The following is a 26,045-nucleotide window of genomic DNA, read 5'->3' on the forward strand; positions in this document are numbered from 1 at the left end:
AATATCAAACTCTCAAAAATTACTAGAATGATTATACAGAGAGGTAGAAGGATACAGTAGATCTGCAAAGCACTATGAATCAATTCAGTATAATCAAGATTTATACAATTTTCATACAAATTCTATTCAAGTTCTCATAAACTATAAACTAGGAGACACTGGAACATATACAGAGACATAAAACAAGGTGCAAAAATTTCATGGTCTAAAGGTATTGAAATCGTACAGTTTGTTCCCTTATCATTGTAGAATTATATTAGAAATTGTATTTGAAAATAACCAACATATTTTCAAGTGCAATGTGACATTTACCAAGAGAGATCTTTGACTTAGCCACTGAAAACCTCAATAAAGTTAGAAGACTGAAAAAATACAGAGGGTGATTGCATAGAAGACATATTGAAATTAGAAAGTGAAAGTGAAGTCGCTCAGTCATGTCCGACTCTTTGCGACCCCATGGAATGTAGCCTACCAGGATCCTCAGTTCATGGGATTTTCCAGGCAAGAATACTGGGGTGGGTTGCCATTTCCTGTATCAAAATGAAAAATTAATATCAAACACATTTTTTAAAAATCCCATGGATTTGGAAATTAAATGTCCACTTTTAAATGATGGGTGTATCTAAGAAGCCATAACAAGGAACACTAGAAAATATTTGTAATATAATAAAAATGAAAAGAGAATTTACTAGAATTTGTTGCATGCAGCTGAAGCTGCTCAATGCAACTAAATACAATGTGGAGTCTTGAATAAGTAATGAAAACAAATAATGGACACTTCCATAAAATTTTGTGAAATCTGAACAAAATCTGTACTTTAGTTAATAATACTGTATCACATGTCAATTTCTTGTTTTTTTTCTTTTGTTGTTGTTGAACTAACAACAACATAGTAACTTTGTAAGTAGTAAGAATACTAACAACATAGTATTCTTTATATCCTCAGAACTGAATTAGAAGTTTCAAGCCTCATTCAATTTTTTTTTTAATTACTAAGATAATAAATTTTCTAGACTATTAGCAGTAATACTAAATGCCAAAATATATGGAACTATATTCAAAGTTTTGAGGGAATATAAATTAGAAATCTAGTATTCTATTCATACTAAGTCAAACAAGTGGAATCAAAATATCATAAATCTTTTAGCTCAGCAAAAATTCATAAATTTTCTAAAAACATATATATCATACACTATATATATGTATACAAAAGCTTTTCTACTACCTTTGATAAAGGTTTGAGAAAGAACAATAACAACAACAAAAAAAGAGATGGAGAAATTGGAAAACATAAACTAAATGAAATGGGAGCACTAAATATGAAACAGAAAAAGTAAAACAAACTAGATAAAAGTAAAAGGTCATCATATAGTCCAGTTGTTTTTAAACATGCCTTCTCATTAGAAGCACAATTGGAGCTTTGGAGAAAAAAGCAATACCTGGACATTTTTATTTTTCAAAATTTCCAAGAGAATTCTGATATGCATCTGGATTTTAAAAAGTAATTCCAAGTTTTTGTATTAAATGGTAGTTTTAGTGATATAGAATTCTATTACTTTCTACTGACCAATGGTACTGACCATGATCCAATGGTATTAGGCGAATAACAGTTACATAATCACAATAGTAAAAGATGTTTATCAGTTTTCACAATCAATAGCCAGACAAAAAATAAAAGATAACTACAATGGCAAGTCATAATGGAAACATGATTAACTTAACAATATAAATAGTTACATATAAGTTGGTGGGTTAAGTAGACTGATGTGGTAAGTGAAAGTTCATACATGCACATGTTTTCATTTGCCCATCCAGTTTATGTCTTTTGGTTGGTGGATTTAATCCAATTACATTTAAGGTAATTATCGATATGTATGATCAATCTTATTACTATTTTCTTAATTGCTTTGGGTTTATTTCTTATAGGTCTTTTCCTACTTTTTTGTTTCCTGCCTCGAGAAGTTCCTTTAGCATTTGTTGTAAAACTTGTTTGGTGGTGCTGAATTCTATTAATTTTTGCTTTTGATTTCTGGAAAGTTTTTGATTTCTCTGTCAAATCTAAACGAAAGTCTTTGCTGGGTAGAGTATTCTTGGTTGTAGGTTCTTCCCTTTCATCGGTTTAAATACATCATGCCATTCCCTTCTGGCTTGTAGATTTTCCATTGAGCAACCAGCTGATAACCTTTATCATCTTTCCTTTGTTTCTTTTAATGTTTTATCTTTGTCTTTGATTTTCATCATTTTGATTACTATATGTCTTCGTGTGTTCCTCCTTGGGTTTATCCTACCTGGGACTCCGTACTTCCTGGACCTGACTGACTCTTTCCATGTCAGGTAAGCTTTAAGTTATTATCTCTTCAAATATTTTCTCAGGTCTTTTCTCTCTCTCTTCTCCTTCTAGGACCCCCTATAATGTGAATGCTGTTTAAATAGGACCCCCTATTCATGTTGTGTTTCATGTTGTCCCAGATGTCTCTTGGGCTATCTTCACTTTTCTTCATTCTTTTTTCTATATTCAGTTGTGCTGTAGTGATTTCCACCATTCTGTCCTCCAGGTCACTTATCCGTTTTTCTGCTATTGATTTCTTCTAGTGTATCTATTTGTTCTTTAGTTTTTCTAGGTCTTTGGTAAACATTTCTTGCATCTTCTCCATTGTTTTCCCAAGATCCTAGATCATCTTTACTATTCATTATTCTGAAGTCTTTTTCTGGAAGGTTGCCTGTATCTACTTTATTTGATTGTTTTTCTGGGATTTTATCTTGTCTCTTCATCTGGGACATAAACCTCTACTTTTTCATTCTGATTAACTTTCTGTAATGTGGCTTTTGTTCTAGCTGCTGTGGGATTGTGGTTCTTCTTGCTTCTTCTGTCTGCCCCCTGGTGGATGAGACTAAGAAGCTTGTGTAAGCATCTGATGGGAGAGACTTGGGGTGCATGAAAACTGGGTCTTGCTCTAGTGGACAGGCCCATGTTCAGTAAAACTTTAATCCAATTATTTGCTGATGGGTGGGGTTATGCTCCCTCACTATTAGTTGTTTGGCCTGAGGTGATCCAGTCCTGGGGTCTATCGGCTCTACTGGCAACCTCCAAGAGGACTTACACTGAGAAGCATCTTCCAGGACTGTTACTGCTGCTACCACTGCTCCTGTCCCCGTGGTGAGCCACTGCAGACCCATGCCTCCACAGAAGACTCTCTAGCACTAGCGGGTAGGACTGGTCAGTCTCCTTTGGGATCACTTCTTATTTCCCCACAGAGGGGGGAAGCAGTCTTGGTGGGTCTTGATGCATGCAAGATTTTGTTTTGCCCTCCAAGAGTGGAGTCTCTGTTTTCCCCAATTGTGTGGAAGTTCTATAATCAAATCCCACTGGTCTTTAGATTCCTTGTGGATTCCCGGTCCCTTTGCTGAATCCCCAGGCTGGGAAGCCTGACATGAGGCTCCAAACCTTCACAGTAGTGAGAGAATTTCTTTGGTATTATTCTCCAGATTGTGGGTCACCCACACAACAGACATGGAATTTGATTTTATCATGTTTGTGCCCCTTCTACCATCTTGCTGGCGCTTCTTCTTTGTCTCTGGATATGGGACATCTCTTTTTTTTTTTGGTTGGTTCCAGTGTCCTCCTGTCAAAGGTTGTTCAAGAGCTAGTTGTGAGTTTGGTGCTCTTGAAGGAGGAAATGAATGAATGTCCTTCTATTCCACCATCTTGAACTGGAAGCCTCCCATTCTCTATTTTTATCTTTCCTATTTCATTTATTTCTGACTGTCCCTAGGCACTTGATTTTATATTCAAAGAACTAATATAAAAAATTAATTTTGTTCATAAAAATGTGTGTGTTTGAGTGTGTCAATAATATCTCATAGGTAATGAAAAAAGTGAAGGCACACTGGTATGTCTCACTGGTAGAGAAACTGTCAAGTATCTCTTGGGAGTACATGGGGTTGGGAGGTGGTTGGCAAGAACTCTCTAAATTTTTTAATGCCATAGGTCACTATTAACCAACCTTCCAAAGATCTCCACTGGCTGGAACTATCTGAATGACTATTATATTTATAAAAAGACCCAGAAAATTACAACTGTTATCAAGGATATGGAGAAATTGAAACCTTTATGCATTGCTGGTGGGACTGTAAAACAAGCAGCTGCCGTAGAAAACGGTATAGTGAGCCCTCAGAAAATTACTTTTAATTACCATATGATTACACTTCTGGGAATATACCCTAAAGAAGTGAAATCAGGGACTCAAATATATGTTTATATACTTATGTTAATAGTTGCATTATGCACAATAGCCAAAAGGTGGAAGTAACTCAAGCATCCACTGACAGATGAAGGGATAATCAAAATGTAACATTCACGTACGATGGAATATTATGCAGTATTAAAAATAAGGAATTCTGACACATACTATAACATGGATGAACCTTGAAGATATTCTGCTAAGTTAAATAAGTCAATCACAAAAGGAAAAATCTTATATAATTTCGCTTATATGAAGTACCTGGGCTTCCCAGGTGGTGCTAGTGCTAAAGAACCTGCCTGCCTAATGCAGGCAGATATAAGAGATGTGGGTTTGATTCCTGGGTTAGGAAGATCCCCTGCAGGAGGGCATGGTAACCCACTTGAGTATTCTTGCCTGGAGAATCTCATGGACAGAGGAGCCTAGTGGGCTACAGTCCATGGGGTTGCAGAGTCGGACACAACTGAAGCAACAGCATGCATGCATACATATGAGGTACCTAGAGTAGTCAAATTCATAGAGACAGAAAGTGCAATACTGGTGGCCAGGGGCTGGAGGGAGTGAGGGTATGAGAAGTTAGTAATTAATAGGCATAGAGTTTCAGTTGAGAAGGTGAAAAAGGTCTGGAGATGGATGATGGTGGTGGTTACACAACACTGTGAATGTACCTAATGTCACAACTATACACTTAAAGGGCTTCCCTTGTGGCTCAGCTGGTAAAGAACCACCTTCAATGCAGGAGACCTGGGTTGGGAAGATCCCCCGGAGAAGGGAAAGGCTACCCACTACAGGAGTCTGGCCTGGAGAATTCCATGGACTGTATAGTCCATGGGGTTGCAAAGAGTCAGACATGACTGAGCGACTTTCACTTTCACTATACACTTAAAAATGGTGAAACTGGTAAATTCTATGTTATACATATTTTATCACAATAAAAAATAAGAATCCCCTCAGGTATTTGCTATGAAGGATGTTTTCTCAACCTTATGTAATGTACAAAGCAAGTGTAGCTATAAGGTCCTTTGTGCAACTGTGCAATCAGATGAACACTTAAGCGTCTCCATACTGAGATATAATTTATCAGCACTGCCGATTAGAAATAAAATGTAAGCTGTATATATAATTTTACATTTTCTAGTAGTCACATTGGAAACCAGGAGAATTTCAGTATTTATTTAACTCAGTATGTCTCAAATATTTTCACTTCAACACATGCATCAATGTAAAAATTATTGAAATATTTTATATCCTTTTTTATACTAAGTGTTGCTTTATATTTAAATTTGGACTAGTTACATCTTAAGTGCTCAATGGACATATCAGACTAGCAGCTATTTTAATAAACTTTTCTGGTAGGCGGTTTGGTTTTCTGAAGAAGGAAGAGCTTTCACAGCAGACAAAGACTTAATAATAAGGAAGCTAGGTTAGAAATTAAGAAGGCCTATAAAAGGATTAATACAACTTCTTAAATAATTTTCTTTTAATTCATAGGAAAACACATAGCTGTCATTTAATTTTATAAAAATTTTGTTTTAAAACAGAGTTTCCTTTAATTATTCTAATACAGTGGTTCTCAACCCTGGGATATTTCCCCTTCCCTGGGTGCTTACAAATTTGTGAAGGAGTTTTGATTGTCACAAAAATTAGGGTGGGCGAATGCACTATCTGTCCTTTTTAATCTGGTCATTGTGAAGCTTACTCTAGACAAAACTATATATCTGAGAGGTGGCTTGAGAAATCCATGGCTGTCCAGATGCTTAAGGGAATTTGTCAAATAAAATTTTTTTTTTCTGTAATTCAAATGTGTAAAGTGGTTCATTAATAGCTTATATTTGAGTCATCAGATAAGACACTAAACATTTACTTGGCATAGCAGACACAAAAATAGGGAAACAAGTTATTTGTTGTTTAGAATCTTAAAACAGGAAAAATGAATTATACTTTACTGTTTACTGTTTACACTTTACTGTTACTGAAAAGATAGAAGATTCTGAAAACATTCTAGTAAGCAAGAAATAATAATTGCAAATTTGTTATATATTATTTCATGGCAAATAAATGGGGAAACAATGGAAACAGTGACAGACTTTATTTTCTTGGGCTTCAAAATCACTGCAGATGGTGACTGCAGCCATGAAATTAAGACACTTGCTCCTTGGAAGAAAAGCTATGACCAACCTAGATAGCACACTAAAAAGCAGAGACATTACTTTACTAAAAAAGGTCTGCCTAGTCAAAGCTATAATTTTTCTAGTAGTCAAGTACGGATGTGAGAGTTGGACCATAAAGAAAGCTGAGCGCTGAAGAATTGATGCTTATGAACTTTGGTGTTGGAGAAGACTCTTGAGAGGCCCTTGGACTGCAGGAAGATCAAACCTGTCCTTCTGAAAGGAAATCAGTCCTGAATATTCCTTGGAAGGACTGATGCTGAAGCTGAAACTCTGGCCACCTGATGGGAAGAACTGACTCATTAAAAAAGACCCTGATGCTGGGGAAGATTGAAGGCAGGAGGAGAAAAGGATGACAGAGGATAAGACGATCGGATGGCATCACCAACTTGATGGACATGAGTTTGAGCAAGCTCTGGGAGTTGCTGATGAACAGGGAAGCCTGGTGTGTGGCAGTCCATGGGGGTCACAAAGAGTCAGACATGACTGAGCGACTGAACTGAACTGATCCATTATTACTCTTGTAAGAGAGTGAAAATATAATTGATGTTTACATTGGCTTTATATTAGCAGATTGTTATTGTTTAGTCACTAAGTTATGTCTGACTCCCACCCAGGCTCCTCTGTCCATGGGATTTCCAAAGCAAGAATACCGGACTGGGTTGCCATTTCCTTTTCTGAGGATATTCCTGACCCAGGGATTGAACCTATGTCTCCTGCATTGGCAAGAGGGTTCTTTACTACTGAGTCACCAAGGAAGGCCTTGTATTAGGAGATACAGACTAGCAAATGTATGAGAACTTTTTATAGCTTGAATACTTAAAGGGAAATAAAAACATACTGAGGAGAGAAATGAAAGTTATTTTTAAAAAGAAATAAGTGGAAATTTGGGGGCTGAAAAAGTACAATATCTGAAAGAAAAATTTCCACTAGTAGGCTTAGTAGCAGATTACTGATAGCACAAGAGTCAGTAAACTTGAGGACTAATTAGAAATCATTTAGTCTGAACAACAGCACAGATGAGAGGGCAAAAGAATGAGTAACAACTTTAGTTACCTGTGGGTCACCAAATGATAAGTGGTCATTATTATGTGTCTGTAGTACAATATATGTATAATAGGAGTCCCAGAAATAGAAGAGAAAGAGAATAAGGCAGAAAATGTCTGAAGAACTATGGCCTGAAATTTTCCAAAATTGGTGAAGAACATTAAATTACAGATAAGAGCAGCTCAGTGAACTCCTATAAAGATAAATACCAAACCACAGACCTAGGTAATTTAAGTCAAACTAATGAAAACCAAACATAAAATATTAAAAGTAGTTACAGAAAAAAGGTATACTACATATACAGGAATAAAACAGGAATGACAGCAAACGTTTCATGAGAATGACAGCTAACTTCTCTATGAGGAACATGGAGGTCAGAAGACAAGAGAGTGGCCTTTTTATAGTGCTAAAGAAAATAGCTGTTAACTCAGAACTGTGGATTCAGTGCAACTGTCTTTTAAAACCGAAAGTAAAATAAAGTTATCTTCAGATAAACAAAAGCTGAGAGTATTGCCAGATGTCCTGTACTACAAGAAATGCCAAAGGAAGTTCTTCAGGCTAAAGGGAAATTACACCAGATGGAAACATGGATCTACACAAAGGAATGAAGAACACTGAAAACAATAAATATGCAGGTAAATGGAAAAGGGTATATTAATTCTCTCTTCCTCAACTGTTAAAAAGACAACTGGAGGTTTAATACAAAAAATACAATATTGTATTGTGGGTTTACAACATTATGGGTATAAAAGAAATGACAAAACAGCACAAAGGATGCCAGGGAGGTGGGTAAACATAAGTAAAATGTTGAAATGATCTAATATTAACTATAGGAACCACTGAAAAAAGGAGAACTTAAAAAAAAAACTTTTTTTTTTTTACTAAGTCAAAGGAAGACAGGAAGGAGGAACACACAAACAATAGAAAAAATAAAGAATTAATAGAAAACAAAGTTAAATTATAGACCTAAATCAAACCATTTCAATAATTATTAAATGTAAATGAACTAAACACTCCATTTAAAAAGCAGAGTCTTGGTTTTGGGAGATAATTCTCTATGAATATTTCATGTTTCTACACAGTTCAGGTCCTCTTTGAAGGCATTTACAGCCTAGTTAAAAATGTTTGTATAAGGAGACATTCCAGGATAGTAAAACTTAGAAAGGTCTTTCTTCCTGGAGACAATCTGGAGTAGTAAAGATAGAGATCTCTACTTGTTTACATTCCAGAGTAAAGATAAGATGTCTCTCTCTCTGGAGGGGAGGATGGGCAGGAGCAATGTATAAGATTAGACTTGCCCAATTCTCTGCTTCCTACTCTGTAATGAACCCTACTGCATATATAACTGCTGTGGCCTTCACTGCATTGCCCTTTGGGGCCTGAAGGTTGGGAATTGACACAAGATATTCTTTGGCTATTGCTTTTCCTATGGAAAGTCTATCTTCAAATTAGGGGGGTTATGTTTTTCTCTTAGCCTACCACAACATATATGAAATTGTGTAAGCTAAATCATTAGCTTGTAAGCCGGTTAAAAAATCTCAGACCTTTCATAGTTATTCACAGTTTATAACTGAAATACTTGCTAAATTGGTTATAAAGCAAAACCCAACCCAATATATATATATAATATATATTAATACCAGATGAAGTAGGCCTTAAGACAGGAGTATTACAAGATGAAAAACAACATTTCATAACGAGAGAAGGGTCAGTTTATCAAGAAAACATAACAATCATAAATATGTATGCACTGAAATAACAGATCATCAAGATACATCACACAAACAGAACTAAAGAGAGGAAATGATAAATCCACAATCATAGTTGCATATTGTAACATCCCACTCTTAATAACTGATAGAACAACCAGATAAATAATATCAGTAAGAATATAGAAGATTTGAAGAACACTATCAACTACTTTGACCTTGTTATTTATTTATAACCAACAACTATTTTAGAAACAACATATACATTCTTTTCAAGTACACCATAAGAAATCTTAGGTAGGGCCATAACATATATGCCAATGAATCTCATAAAATTTAAATCCTACAGAACACGTTTTCTGACCAAAAAATTAGAAATCAATTATGATATCTAAGAAAGCTCCAAATAACTGGAAATTAAAAACCACCACGGCAATATACTCCTGGATAAGCCACAGGTCAAAGAAGAAATCAAAAGTAAAGAAAACTTTTTAACTAACTGAAAATGCAAATACAGCATATCAAACCTGTTAAATGTAGTTATAAGATTGTTAAGAGGGAAATAACTTTAAAAGCATATATTAGAAAAACAGAATGGTTTAAAATCAATAATTTAATTTCTATTTTAAGGTGTTAGAAGTAGAACAAATTTATTCTAAAGAAAGGAATAAACAAAAATTGGAAAAGAAACCAATGAAATACTAAACAAAAAATAGAGACCACGGAGACTAAATTTGCTTATGAAAATCTAAATACAATTGATAAACTCTTATCAAAAGTGATGAAGAAAAAAAAAGCAAACAAAAATGATCAATATCATGAATGAAAGATCCCTACAAATACCCCAGGCATTTAAAAAATAGGAAAATATTATGAACAACTTTATGCTAGTAAATTGGACAACTTAGATAAAATGGACTGACTTCTTAAAAGAAATAAGTTAGTAAAACTGCTATAGAAGAAAAACAAAACATGAAATATTTTCCTCCTATAATGCTACAATAATCAAGGCAGTGTGGTATTGGTATGGAATATATAAACCAGTAGAACAGAATATGCAACACAGAAGTAGACCTTCCCATACATGGTTCATTGATTTTTGAAAGAAGAAGCCAGGGCCACTAAATGAAAAAAGAAAACAATTCCAACAAATGGTGCCAGAGCAACTAGATACACTTACAGGAAAAAACTACCTCAACCTTTGTATCACACCACACACAAATTGAGATGAATGATAACCTAAACTAAAAAGCTAAAACTATAACTGTTTTGGAAAAAAACAAGAAGGCTATGTTCATAACCCTGGAGTAGACAAAAATGTCTTACAGAGGACACAAAAAGAACTATCCATAGAACAAAAAATTGATAAACTGTTCTTTATTAAAACTGCTTTTTGAAAGATTTCATTAAGTAAATGAAAAGGCAAGCCATCAACTGGAAGAAAATACTTACAATACATATCTGACAAAGAAACTGTATCCAGAATACATTAAAAAAATCTTACAATGACAAGAAGATGAAAATCCAATTAAAAAATGAACAAAGTATTAGGACAGGGGCTTCACAAAAACTATACAGGAATGACTAATCAGGGAATTGCAAAATAAAACTATTTAAAGTCTATTATATGGCTAAATGTGAAAAGGTTGAGTCAGAAGGTTAAAAAGCTACTGGGGCTCATGTACATTGTTAATGGGTATGTAAAATGGTTAGCCCTTTTGGAAAATTGTTTGACAGCTTCATACACCAATAAACACACATATACCCTAAGATGCAGCAATTCTACTTTTAGGTATTTACTTGGGAGAAATGAAACACACATCTACAAAAAAAATTTCTTATCAATTCTTGCATGTTTTACCACTTCAGCTTGAATTATCACAGCCAGTAGCTTTATTAATAGTCCTAAATTAGAACAACTTCATGTCCATCAATGGGAAAATGGATAAACAAATTATGATATATTCTTACAATGTAATGCCACTCAACAATAAAAAAGAATGACCTACTGATATATATAGATATATATATAATGATGAGGATGACTTTCAACATTAAGAAAAAGAAGCCAGAAACAAAAGTACAAAAACAGGCAAAATGAATTCTGATTACAGAAATCAGAACAATGGTTGTTATAAGGGTAGAAATTAACTACAAGGGATTTGGAGGTATTAATACATGCAAGGGAATGATAATGATAGATCACTTTATTCAGTTTGAATAAAAGTGAGGATATAAGGGATGGAATGATCAGGGGCTTCTCACGCGGCTCAGTGGTAAAGAAACTGTCTGCTTCCCAGGTAGTGCTAGTGGTAAAGAACCCGCCTGCCAATTCAGGAAATATGAGAGACAAGGTTCAATCCCTGGGATGGGAAGATCCCCTAGAGGAGGGCAAGGCAACCCATTTCAGTATTCTTGCCTGGAGAATCCCATGGACACAAGAGCCTGGCAGGCTACAGTCCATAGGGTCACAGAGTTGGACATGGCTGAAGCAACTTAACACGCATGAATGCAGGAGACACAAAGAAGTGGGTTCGATCCCTGGGTGGGGAAGATCCCCTGGAGAAGAAACTGGAAACCCACTCCGGGTTTATTGCCTGGGAAATTCCATGGAGAGAGGAGCCTGTGGGCTATAGTCTATGGGGTCACAAAGAGTCGGACATGACTGAGCACACAATGAACAGAAAAACGGTGATAAGACAAGTGGACTGGGGTGGGTTCTTAGTTGCTGAATTCAGAGTACTAGGAGGAAGTGATATGGAAAGATAGGAGGTATAGAGATTGAAATGCTTGAAATTTAGGTTTAGGAGGTAGAGAAGCAATTGGTAATAGCTGAGGTCAATGACAGGGTGAAGTTCAAGAAAATAACAGGCCATCAGGTTGGATGGGTGGTTTAGGCAAATACTGAAATTACAAAGTACAATCACTAGAATAGTGGTAGGGAGACAAAAAGAGCCAGGTGCTAAAATTTTCAAGGGATGACACAGAGGATCTATAGATAACCACAATCAGAGAGTGGTAAGCAACATAGTTTGACTGGATGTGCTTCAAAAGAGCTGGAGGATTTTAAAGAAAACAGACAGGTTAGGAGTGATAAGGAGGGGTAACAATGATTCCTCGTACTCCATCCTTTGCTGCTGCTAAGTCGCTTCAGTCGTGTCCGACTCTGTGCGACCCCATAGATGGCAGCCCACCAGGCTTCCCTGTCCCCAGGATTCTCCAGGCAAGAACACTGGAGTGGGTTGCCATTTCCTTCTCCAACGTGTGAAAGTGGAAAGTGAAAGTGAAGTCGCTCAGTCGTGTCCGACTCCTAGCGACCCCATGGACTGCAGCCTACTAGGCTCCTCAGTCTATAGGATTTTCCAGGCAAGAGAACTGGAGTGGGGTGCCATTGCCTTCTCCAATCAAATATCTACTTGTTTCTTTTTACTTTCTACAATATCACCTTCTATTTTCCTCTCACATACTTTATCATAGAGAAAAACAGAAGCTGTTAAGCAGAGAATTTGTTATACACCTAAAAATTTACTTTTATCCATATTAATCTAAATTTGAGGTTCTAGGAATAGTTTCTAAACAATCACATCTTCACCTGTTTTAAGCCTTCATTTTGCTTTGGAGGGGATGAACATTTTCCACGTTTATTGTGTTCTGAAAGGCACTCTGCACATGGGTAAGAGTTTATATAGCTGACCTTTGTATTCTGGACAGGGGATACAATCAGGATTCTAGGGACTGATTTAAAAAGGAAGTTTGGGTGAAGACTGCTGGGAAAGAAAAGTTCATTACTACACATAAGGCAACCTGTGAAAATGACATAATAATAATAATAATTTATTCCAGGTGCTACTATTATTATTACTACTATAATAGTATTATTACTATTATTATTACTATTATTCCAGGTAATACTAAGGCATTGTATATGATAGGTATTTTATGTGTATTATCTTGTTTTATCTCACAACAGTTCTCTGAGTTAAGTATTTTATAGATGAAAAAACTCAGTCTTTGAAAGGTTAAGTACTTTTTTCTAAGGTCACATTAATTACTAAGTGGAAGAACTGGTAGTCTAAACTAGGCAGTCTGGTTTTGGCTGGTTTTTAATCATTATACGATATACTATGTAACAGCCTTTTTGGGGTAATTTTTCTTTTTCTAAAGCATTTCTGTCTCTGACATCACTTGTAACAAAACTGGCTTCCCAAAGAACACTAAGCTTGATTTTCTTATAGTATTTGTCCACTAACCTGTAATCATCTCTTCAGTTTTCTGTATTACTTGTTAGACTCTCAGTATCTTAAGAAGGACAGTTGGGTGAGCACACAGCATCCTGCTTGGAATATTCATTGTTGAATCAAAGAATTAATCTCATAGTCTCTCCCCCATCATATTCAGTTCTCTGGGTACAGGGACTGAAAACTTAATTTCTAGAATTCTTGGAATTTTGTATTTCTGGAATACCAAAGCCTTGCACTTGGTGGATGCTCAATAAATAGTTGTTGAACAAATGTCTGACCACATGTTAACATCAATAGATCAGCGCACATTTAAAAGCAGTTATTTATTATTTTAACTTAATAATTTATCTGCTGGGGATAAGTAAAACAGATATGGTCTATGTAGTTATTTATAATTTATTGAGGCAATCTACTCAAGTAAACAAAGAATTCCTAATTGTCATAGTGCTCTGAAGTAAATAAACTTTAGTCCATGATAGGGAACCAAGGAAACTCACTTTAAATACAGTAAACAGGGAACATGTCTCTGGAGACATGACATTTAAGCTACAATTTTCAGAATAAGGAGGCCAGTCATGAAAAGAATGAGGGGGAAGGATATGCTTTAGGTTGAATAAATAGCATGCAAAAGTTCTGAGCTGAGAAAAAGAAAAAAATTAGCAGTTTTTCAGATTGAGAAAATATTGAGAAAATAACACCAGTTCAACAATTTGGCAATGAGGAATGATGGATTTCCAAAGCTAAGAAGTGATTATTTTCCACGCTATAATCAGAAGGTCATTTTGATAGCAAACTACTATCACTATAATTTTATAATGTTCCACAGTGGCCCTGTTCTCTGGGATAAAATGCATAATGATAGTAAAAAATAATTTCACACAGCACTTTCTTGTATCATAGGAAATATAGGCTGTGATAGACCAAATCAAATTAAACAAGGGATGGAATGTGATCAAAAAGCAGACATTTCTACTCCCAAACTTAATGACAGGCTCAATAAAACAAAGTCTTACTAAAAAACTTTGCTTATTAAAAAAGTGATGATTAATGTAGTTCCGTCCTTATTCACTTAATGAGTAGTTACTGATTTTCTTTTATGTTAATATATGTCAGGCACTGTGGTAAGGACTGTGGGAATAAAAGGATCTGGGGATGCAAACAAGAGACAGCTTCTCTGCCATTGCAGAATTCAGCACTGGAAGGGTATGTTGCTGCCTCCCATTTACCATGGAATTACACTTTTTCACAGAAGAAACATGGTCTTCTTTGGCAATGTAAAAATAATATTTTTGGATAAATAAAAACTGTATGTATTAAAGATTTATAACATGATGTTTTGATATACATGTACACACTGAAATAATTAGAACAATCAAACTAATAACACACCCATCACCTCTGATTACTTTGTGTGATAACTTGGGCTCTATTCTCTTAGCAAATTTCTGGCATATAATACATTATTATTTTTTATAATACATTATTATTAATATTAACTACAGTCACCAGGCTGTACATTTGGTTTGCAAACTTATTCACCTTATAGCTGAAAGCTGTATTCTTGTATCCAAAGTTTGTATTCTTTGATCAATCTCTCTCCTTTTATCCCCAATCCTCCCTACCAGCCTCTGGAAACCATAATTCCACTTTGTTACCATGAGTTCAATTTTGTTTTTAGAGTCTACATATAAGTCTAAGTGAAAGATCATGCAATATTTGTCTTTCTGTGTCTAGCTTATTCACTTAGTGTAATGTCCTCCAGGTTCATTCATGTTGTCAGAAATGATAGAATTTCCTTCTTTTTTTAAGGCTGAGCAGCATTCCATGGTGTTTATTTATTTACTTATTTTTTACTTAAAATTTTTTTATTTTGTATTTGAGTATAGCTGATTAACAGCGCTGTGATATTTTCAAGTGGACAGCAATGGGATTCAGCCATACATATACATGTATTCATTCTCCCCCAAATTCCCCTTCCATCCAGTCTGCCACATGACAATGAGCAGAGTTCTTTGTGCTACACAGTAGGACCTTGTTGGTTATCCATTTTAAATATAGTACTGTGTACATGTTGATACCAAACTCCCTAACTATTCCTTCCTGCCATCCTTCTCCCTGGAAACCATAAGTTTATTCTCTAAGTGTATAAAGATACACCCATTTGAATGCAGAGTTCCAAAGAATAGCAAGGAGAGATAAGAAAGGCTTCCTCAGTGATCAATATAAAGAAATAGAGGAAAACAATATAATGGGAAAGACTATAGAGATCTCTTCAAGAAAATCACAGACACCAAGGGTACATTTCATGCAAAGATGGGCACAATTAAGGACAGAAATGGTACGGACTAACAGAAGCAGAAGATATTAAGATGAGGTGGCAAGAATACACAGAGGAACTATACAGAAAAGATCTTCAAGACCAAGATAATCACAATGGTGATTATTCCAGACATCCTGGAATGCAAAGTCAAGTGGGCCTTAGGAAGCATCACTATGAACAATGTAAGTGGAGGTGATGGAATTCCAGTTGAGCTCTTTCAAATCCTAAAAGATGATGCTGTGAAAGTGCTGCCCTCAATATGCCAGCAAATTTTGAAAACTCAGCAGTGGCCACAGGGCTGGAAAAGGTCAGTTTTCATTCCAATCCCAAAGAAAGGAAATGCCAAAGAATGCTCAAACTACTGCACAAAGTAATACTAGCATTACTCATCTCACACGCTAGCAAAGCAATGCTCAAAATTCTCTAAGCCAGGCTTCAACAGTATGTGAACCATGAACTTCCAGATGTTCAAGCTGGATTTAGAAAAGGCAGAGGAACCAGAGATCAAATTGCCAACATTGCTGGATCATCGAAAAGGCAAGAGAGTTCCAGAAAAACATCTACTTCTGCTTTACTGACTATGCCAAAGCCTTTGACTATGTGGATCACAACAAACTGTGGAAAATTCTGAAAGAGATGGGAATACCAGACCACTTGACCTGCCTCTTGATAAATCTGTATGCAGGTCAAGAAGCAACAGTTAGAACGGGACATGGAAGAACAGACTGGTTCCAAATTGGGAAAGTAGTACATCAAAGCTGTATATTGTCACCCTGCTTATTTAACTTCTATGCAGAGAACATCATGAGAAACACTGGGCTGGATGAAGTACAAGCTGGAATGAAGATTTCCAGGAGAAATATCAATAACCTCAGATATGCAGATAACACCATGCTTATGGCAGAAAGTGAAGAAGAATTAATGAGCCTCTTAATGAAAGTGAAAGAGTAGAGTGAAAAAGTTGGCTTAAAACTCAACATTCAGAAAACTAAGATCATGGCATCTAGTCCCATTACTTCACGGCAAATAGATGGGGAAACAATGAAAACAATAACAGGCTTTATTTTTGGGGGCTCCAAAATCACTGCAGATGGTGACAGCAGCCATGAATTAAAAGATGCTTGGTCCTTGGAAGAAAAGTTATGACCAACGTAGACAGCATATTAAAAAACAGAGACATTCCTTTGCCAACAAAGGTCCGTTTAGTCAAAGCTATAGTTTTTTCCAGTAGTCATGTATGGATGTGAGAGTTGGAGTATAAAGAAAGCGGAGTGTTGAAGAATTGATGCTTTTGAATTGTGGTATTGGAGAAGACCCTTGAGATTCCCCTGAACTGAAAGGAGATCCAACTAGTCCATCCTAAGGAAATCAGTCCTGAATATTCATTGGTAGGACTGAAGCTGAAGCTTAAAGTCCAATACTTTGGCCACCTGATACGAAGAACTGACTCATTGGAAAAGACCCTGATGCTGGGAAAGACTGAAGGTGGTAGGAGAAGGGGATGACAGATGATGAGATGGTTGGATGGCATCACCGACTCAATGGACATGAGTTTGCGTAAACTCCGGGAGTTGGTGATGGACAGGGAGGCCTGGCATGCTGCCATCCAAGGGGTCGCAAAGAGTCAGACATAACTGCATGACTGAACTGAACTGATGATTCTGTTTGTTTTGTAAATAAGTTCATTTTTATCATTTCTTTTTAGATCATGCATATAAGGGATGTTATATATTTCTCCTCTATTTGACTTCACTCAGTATGACAATCTCTAGGTCCATCCATGTTGCTGCAAATGGCACTATTTCATTCTTTTTAATCGCTGAGTAATATTCCATACCACATCTTCTTTATCCATTCTTCTGTTGGTGAACACTGAGGTTGCTTCCATGTCTTGGCTATTGTAAACAGTGCTGCAACTCTCTGACATAAATCTCAGCAATATCTTTTTCAATTTCTCACCCAAAATACAACAAGTAAAAACAAAAATAAAGAAGTGGGACCTACTTAAATTCAAAGGTTTCTGTTCAGCAAAGGAAACAATAAACAAAATGAAAAGGCAACCCAGAGATTAGGAGAAAATATTTGCAAGTGATGTGACAGACAAGGGATTAGTCTCCAAAATCTACAAATAGCTCATGAGGTTTAACTTCATCAAAACAAACAACCCAATCAAAAAAATGGGCAGAAGACCTAAACAGACATTTCTCCAAAGAAGATGTACAGATGGCCAAAAGGCATGTGAAAAGATGCTCAACATCACTAATGATCAGAGAAATACAAATCTATAATGCAATGAGATACCATCTTACACCAGTCAGAATGACTATCATCAAAAAAAGAATCCAAAAAACCCACAAACAATAAATGCTGGAGAGGATGTGGAGAGACAGGAACCCTTCTATACTAGGGGTGGGAATGTAAGTTGGTATAGTTACTATGGAGAACAAATTCCTTAAAAAACCAAAAAACAGAGCTACCATTGCATAGAGTGACCCTGCAATCCCATTCCTGGGCATATATACAGAAAAAAACATGGTTTGAAAGGATACATGCACCCCAATATTCACTGCTGTTTACAATAGCCAAGACATGGATCCATGGTATTTATATTCTACTTTTTCTTTATCCATTCATCTGTTAATAGACTTTTGGATTGGGTATTATGAATAATGTGCCTTAGCAACTTTTGAAGAGTCTATTTAAAATGTATAATTCTGAAAGATGTAGACCATCTTGATGTAGACCATGAAAGATTTAGACCACCTTGACTCAAAGCGATACACTTCATAAAATGATGGCTATTTGCTAAACTGTTTGTTTGGTTTCCACAAACAAACAGTTTGGGAATCTACAATTATGGAGTATAATTTTTTTCTTTATATACTTCCTTAAAAAGTATATAAATAACCACCATGACAATAACTTCCTTTAACAACAGAACCAAAACAATAGTGACTAAGAGTAACTTCAATCAGAATAACACAGGCAGAACACAGCTCTCCTGCAACACAGGAGAGCTGGCCTTCTGTGATGCAGTTTTTTCTATTTGGAACTATAATTCAGATTTAGGTAATTATAACTTTTTAGAGATATGATCACATATAAGTTTAAAATTCAACTATATTTTGAGATAATTAAAGATATTTAAAAATAGAATAAAACATATTTTAAATTAATGCAATTGGAAAAATAGTTTTTAAGAATAAAGTATAACATTTTAAACAAACAACAGTGCCAATATCCTATAAGAAATAAGACAGCTCAAGAACATACTGTCAATTTTCACTGCATGGCAAAGAAACACATCTTGTACTTGAAAAGAGTGAAACTTATTTGGAATGCCCCAAATCTATGTTGAATATCATATTTCCAACTTATTATCTGTCATTTAACTGGAAAAGAAAACAACAAAAAATGAAAAATTACCCTTATTGGAGGGGAAAATACCCAAACAACAAATATTCATATTCTAACTTAACACATAGAATTAGTAATGTACATACTACAAAGGGAAAATATAATAGCACCTCATTTCTCTATAGGCTGAGGTATTGGCTAAAATAAATATCAATATCAACTAAAGCACATAAATTTCAATCATAAGAGTCTCAAGTCCTTATTCACATAAATTCTTATTAGATTCAGTTCCGACAAAATCCTTTGTTTACTTAGGTAATACTGCATTAGAAATAAAAGAAGAAAGGTGAACAAGCGTCTAGAGGGAGAAATGTGTATATTTATGTAAGTGTTCAGTGTCTGACTCTTTTTGACCCCATGGATGTAGCTCTTCAGGATACTCTGACCATAGGATTCTCCAGGCAAGAATATTGGAGTGGGTTGCCATTGCCTCCTCCAGAGGATATTCCCAACCCAGGGACTGAACCCACTTCTGTGGCTCCTCTATTAGCAGAGATATTCTTTACCACTGAGCCAATAGGGAAGTCCACAAGAAGAAATACTAACATCAAAAAGAAATTTTGGAAGATGGCGGAGGACTAGGACGGGGAGAACACTTTCTCCCCCACAAATTCATCAAAAGAGCATTTAAACGCCGAGTAAATTCCACAAAACAACTTCTGAATGCTGGCAGAGGACATCAGGCACCCAGAAAAGCAACCCAAGTCTTCGAAAGGAGGTAGGAAAAAATATAAAAGACAAAAAAGGGACAAAAGAGGAAGGGACGGAGTTCAGTCCCGGGAAGGGAGTCTTAAAAAGAGAAGTTTCCAAACACCAGGAAACCTTCTCACTGCCGAATCTGTGCCGAGCTTTGGAAGCACAGAGGGCAACATAACAGGGAGAAAAAATAAATAAACAATTAAAACTCGCAGATTGCGAGCCCTACGGTAACTCCCCCAGCGAAGAAGCAGCGCAGACGCCTGCACACGCCATTAGCAAGCGGGTGCTGGGCAGGGAGGTGCGGCGCGGGCTGCATCGCTGAGAGTAAGGACCTGGCCTGAATACCCTGAGCGCTATCTGAGTGAAAAAATTTGGGCTAGCAAACCAGACTGTGGGATATCTACCACGCGAAAAGCCAGCCCTAACCTAAAACACCGCCAGGCCCGCGCATGGAACAAAGGACTGAACAGAGATAGCCAGTTCCAGACCTTCCCCCTCCGGTGACAGGCAGCCAGAGCCGGAAGGGGGCAATCGCAGCCCCAGAGAGACATTATCTATAAAACTGTAAGCAGGCTTCTTTGCTAACTAAAACTTCTTGGGGGTCTGGACGGTCAACATCTGCCTGAGAAGGTGTGCCAGTTGTACACCTAGATAACCGAGCAGCAGGGAGGCGATAAGTTGCAGCAATCGCGCTCGCCAAACACCTCATCACCTGAGCTGCTCGGACCTGGGAAGGGCACAAAACGCAGGCCCAACCAAATCTGCGCCTCTGAGGACTACCCGAGTGCCTGAACTTGAGCGGCTTGGACCTGGGAGGTGCAGGCAGCCCAGGGCCAGCCACGGATGGTTCCTGGTGGAACAACCTAGAGCCTGAGCAGTGTGGGCAGGGAGGCTACACGTGCCGTGAGCGGGGGCAGACCCAGTGTGGCTGAGGCACTGCGAGCACATGCCAGTGTTATTTGTTTGCAGCATCCCTCCCTCCCTCCTCACAGCGCGACTGAACAAGTGAGCCTAAAAAAAAAAAGTGTCCTCCACCATCCCCTTTGTGTCAGGGCGGAAACCAGACACTGAAGAGACCAGCAAACAGAAGAAGCTATAACAGAGGGAACTGCCTTGGAAGCTACAGGTAATAGATTAAAACCCTGTGGTTACTACCAACTACATAGGAAGGGGCCTATAGATCTTGAGAAATATAAGTCGGACCAAGGAACTAGCCAAAAATGAACTGAACCCACAATACTCACAACAAAACCAGAGAAAGTCCTAGATATATTTTTACTATTTTTACGATCATTCTTTCTTTCTTTTATTTTTTAAATTAAAAAAAAAATTTAAGTCCTCTATTATTCCTTTAATTTTCACTTTTATAACCTATTACTTTGCAAAAAAAAAAGACCCTATTTTTTTTCTTCAGCAAACTTCATATACATATTTTTAATAATTTTTTGACCTTGTTTTTTTTTTTTTTCTTCTTTTCTTTAACATTGCATTTTTGAAATTCCAAACTCTACTCTAGATTTTTAATTTTAGCTTTTTGGTATTTGTTATCAATTTTGTACCTATAGTTTTTTTTTTATAATTTCTGTGACTTTTTTTTTTTCTCTGTTTCTTTCTCTTCTTCTTTTACATAACATTGTATATATGAAATTCCAAATTCTACTCTAGATTTTTAATTTATGCTTTTTGGTATTTGATATCAATTTTGTACCTGTATTTTCTTTATAATTTTTGTGACATTGTTTGCTTTTGTTTGTTTGTTTTTTTTCTCTCTTTCTTTTTCTTCTTCTTTTTTTTTAACATTGTATTTTTGAAATTCCAAACTCTACTCTAGATTTTTAACTTTTGCTTTTTGGTATTAGTCATGAATTTTGTACCTATATTTTCTTTATAATTTTCGTGACCTTGTTTGTTTTTGTTTGTTCATTTTTTCTCTCTTTCTTTTCCTTCTTCTTTCTTTAACATTGTATTTTTGAAATTCCAAACTCTACTCTAGATTTTTAATTTTTGCTTTTATGTATTTGTTACCAATTTTGTACCTTTAAGAACCCAATCTTCAGTACCCATTTTTCACTAGGGAGCGAGATTACTGGCTTGACTGCTCTCTCTCCCTTTGGACTCACTTTTTTCTCCACCAGGTCACATGTGTCCCCTCCCTAACTCCTCTCTACTCTGCCCAACTCTGTGAATTTCTGTGTGTTCCAGACGGTGGAGAACACTTAGGGAACTGATTACTGGCTGGATCTGTCTCCCTCCTTTTCATTCCCCCCTTTTATCCTTCTGGCCACCTCTGTCTCCTTCCTCCTTCTTCTCTTCTCTGTATAACTCCGTGAACATCTCTGAGTGGTCCAGTTGTGGAGCGCACATAAGGAAGTGATTACTGGCTAGCCCACCCTCTCCACTATTGATTGCACCTCATCTCATTTGGGTCACCTCTAACTCCCTCCTCCCTCTTCTCTTCTCCATGTAATGCTGTGAACCTCTCTGGGTGACCCTCACGGTAGAGAAACTTTTCATCTTTAACGTAGATGTTTTATCAATGGTGCTGTGTAGAAGGAGAAGTTTTGAAACTACTGTAAAAATAAGACCAATAACTGGAAGCAGGAGGCTTAAGTCCAAACCCTGACTCCAGGGAACTCCTGACTCCAAGGAACATTAATTGACAGGAGCTCATCAAACACCTCCATACCGACACTGAAACCAAGCACCACACAAGGGCCAACAAGTTCCAGGGCAAGACATACCAAGCAAATTCTCCAGCAACAAAGGAACACAGCCCTGAGCTTCAAGATACAGGCTGCCCAAAGTCACCCCAAAACCATAGACATTTCATAATTCATTACTGGACACTTCATTGCACTCCAGAGAGAAGAAATACAGCCCCACCCAACAGAACACCGACACAAGCTTCCCTAACCAGGAAACCTTGACAAGCCACCTGTACAAACCCACACACAGTGAGGAAACGCCACAATAAAGAGAACTCCATAAACTGTCAGAATACAGAAAGGATATCCCAAACTCAGCAATTGAAACAAGATGAAGAGACAGAGGAATACCCAGCAGATAAAGGAACAGGATAAATGCCCACCAAACCAAACAAAAGAGGAAGAGATAGGGAATCTACCTGATAAAGAATTCCGAATAATGATAGTGAAATTGATCTGAAATCAAAATGGAATCACAGATAAATAGCCTGGAGACAAGGATTGACAAGATGCAAGAAAGGTTTAACAAGGACCTAGAAGAAATAAAAAAGAGTCAATATATAATGAATAATGCAATAAATGAAATTAAAAACACTTTGGAGGCAACAAATAGATTAACAGAGGCAGAAGATAGGATTAGTGAATTAGAAGATAAAATGGTAGAAATAAATGAATCAGAGACGATAAAAGAAAAACAAATTAAAAGAAATGAGGACAATCTCAGAGACCTCCAGGACAATATTAAACGCTACAACATTCGAATCATAGGGGTCCCAGAAGAAGAAGACAAAAAGAAAGACCATGAGAAAATACTTGAGATAATAGTTGAAAACTTCCCTAAAATGGGGAAGGAAATAATCACCCAAGTCCAAGAAACCCAGAGAGTCCCAAACAGGATAAATCCAAGGCAAAACACCCCAAGACACATATTAATCAAATTAACAAAGATCAAACACAAAGAACAAATATTAAAAGCAGCAAGGGAAAAACAACAAATAACACACAAGGGAATTCCCATAAGGATAACAGCTGATCTTTCAATAGAAACTCTTCAAGCCAGGAGGGAATGGCAAGACATACTTAAAATGATGAAAGAAAATAACCTACAGCCCAGATTATTGTGCCCAGCAAGGATCTCATTCAAGTATGAAGGAGAAACCAAAAGCTTTTCAGACAAGCAAAAGCTGAGAGAATTCTGCACCACCAAACCAGCTCTCCAACAAATACTAAAGTATATTCTCTAGACAGGAAACACAAAAACAGTGTATAAATTCGAACCCAAAACAATAAAGTAAATGGCAACGGGATCATACTTATCAGTAATTACCTTAAACGTAAATGAGTTGAATGCCCCAACCAAAAGACAAAGACTGGCTGAATTGATACAAAAACAAGACCCCTACATATGGTGTCTACAAAGAGACCCACCTCAAAACAGGGGACACATACAGACTGAAAGTGAAGGGCTGGAAAAAGATTTTCCATGCAAATAGGGACCAAAAGAAAGCAGGAGTAGCAATACTCGTATTAGATAAAATAGCCTTTAAAACAAAGGCTGTGAAAAGAGACAAAGATGGTCACTACATAATGATCAAAGGATCAATCCAAGAAGAAGATATAACAATTATAAATATATATGCACCCAACACGGCAGCACTGCAGTATGTAAGACAAATACTAACAAGTATGAAAGGAAAATTAACAATAACACAATAATAGTGGGAGACTTTAATACCCCACTCACACCTATGGATAGATCAACTAAACAGAAAATTAACAAGGAAACACAAACTTTAAATGATACAATAGACCAGTTAGACCTAATTGATATCTATAGGATATTTCATCCCAAAACAATGAATTTCACCTTTTTCTCAAGCGCACATGGAACCTTCTCCAGGATAGATCACATCCTGGGCCATAAAGCTAGCCTTGGTAAATTCAAAAAAATAGAAATCATTCCAAGCATCTTTTCTGACCACAATGCAGTAAGATAAGATCTCAATTACAGGAGAAAAACTATTAAAATTCCAACATATGGAGGCTGAACAACACGCTGCTGAATAACCAACAAATCACAGAAGAAATCAAAAAAGAAATCAAAATTTGCATAGAATGAAAATGAAAACACAACAACCCAAAACCTGTGGGACACTGTAAAAGCAGTCCTAAGGGGAAAGTTCATAGCAATACAGGCATACCTCAAGAAACAAGAAAAAAGTCAAATAAATAACCTAACTCTACACCTAAAGCAACTAGAAAAGGAAGAAATGAAGAACCCCAGGGTTAGTAGAAGGAAAGAAATCTTAAAAATTAGGGCAGAAATAAATGCAAAAGAAACAAAAGAGACCATAGCAAAAATCAACAAAGCCAAAAGCTGGTTCTTTGAAAGGATAAATAAAATTGACAAACCATTAGCCAGACTCATCAAGAAACAAAGGGAGAAAAATCAAATCAATAAAATTAGAAATGAAAATGGAGAGATCACAACAGACAACACAGAAATACAAAGGATCATAAGAGACTACTAACAACAATTATATGCCAATAAAATGGACAATGTGGAAGATATGGACAAATTCTTAGAAAAGTACAACTTTCCAAAACTGGACAAGGAAGAAATAGAAAATCTTAACAGACCCATCACAAGCACGGAAATTGAAACTGTAATCAAAAATCTTCCAGCAAACAAAAGCCCAGGTCCAGACGGCTTCACAGCTGAATTCTACCAAAAATTTAGAGAAGACCTAACACCTATCCTGCTCAAACTCTTCCAGAAAATTGCAGAGGAAGGTAAACTTCCAAACTCATTCTATGAGGCCACCATCACCCTAATACCAAAACCTGACAAAGATGCCACAAAAAAAGAAAACTACAGGCCAATATCACTGATGAACATAGATGCAAATATCCTTAACAAAATTCTAGCAATCAGAATCCAACAACACATTAAAAAGATCATACACCATGACCAAGTGGGCTTTATCCCAGGGATGCCAGGATTCTTCAATATCCGCAAATCAATCAATGTAATACACCACATTAACAAATTGAAAAATAAAAACCATATGATTATCTCAATAGATGCAGAGAAGGCCTTTGACAAAATTCAACATCCATTTATGATAAAAACTCTCCAGAAAGCAGGAATAGAAGGAACATACCTCAACATAATAAAAGCTATATATGACAAACCCACAGCAAACATTATCCTCAATGGGGAAAAATTGAAAGCATTTCCTCTAAAGTCAGGAACAAGACAAGGGTGCCCACTTTCACCATTCCTATTCAACATAGTTTTGGAAGTTTTGGCCACAGCAATCAGAGCAGAAAAAGAAATAAAAGGAATCCAAATTGGAAAAGAAGAAGTAAAACTCTCACTATTTGCAGATGACATGATCCTCTACGTAGAAAACCCTAAAGACTCCACCAGAAAATTACTAGAACTAATCAATGACTATAGTAAAGTTGCAGGATATAAAATAAACACACAGAAAT

At 36.5% G+C, this 26,045-nt stretch overlaps 1 protein-coding gene across 1 annotated transcript in view; it reads right to left on the bottom strand.

The window, feature by feature from the left end:
* CEP126 (centrosomal protein 126) overlaps window positions 1-26,045 on the bottom strand; it is a 114,341-nt gene that overhangs the window by 68,495 nt on the left and 19,801 nt on the right.

This window comes from Bos taurus, chromosome 15 (genome assembly GCF_002263795.3).
Source record: "Bos taurus isolate L1 Dominette 01449 registration number 42190680 breed Hereford chromosome 15, ARS-UCD2.0, whole genome shotgun sequence".
Classification (NCBI taxonomy): Eukaryota; Metazoa; Chordata; class Mammalia; order Artiodactyla; family Bovidae; genus Bos; species Bos taurus.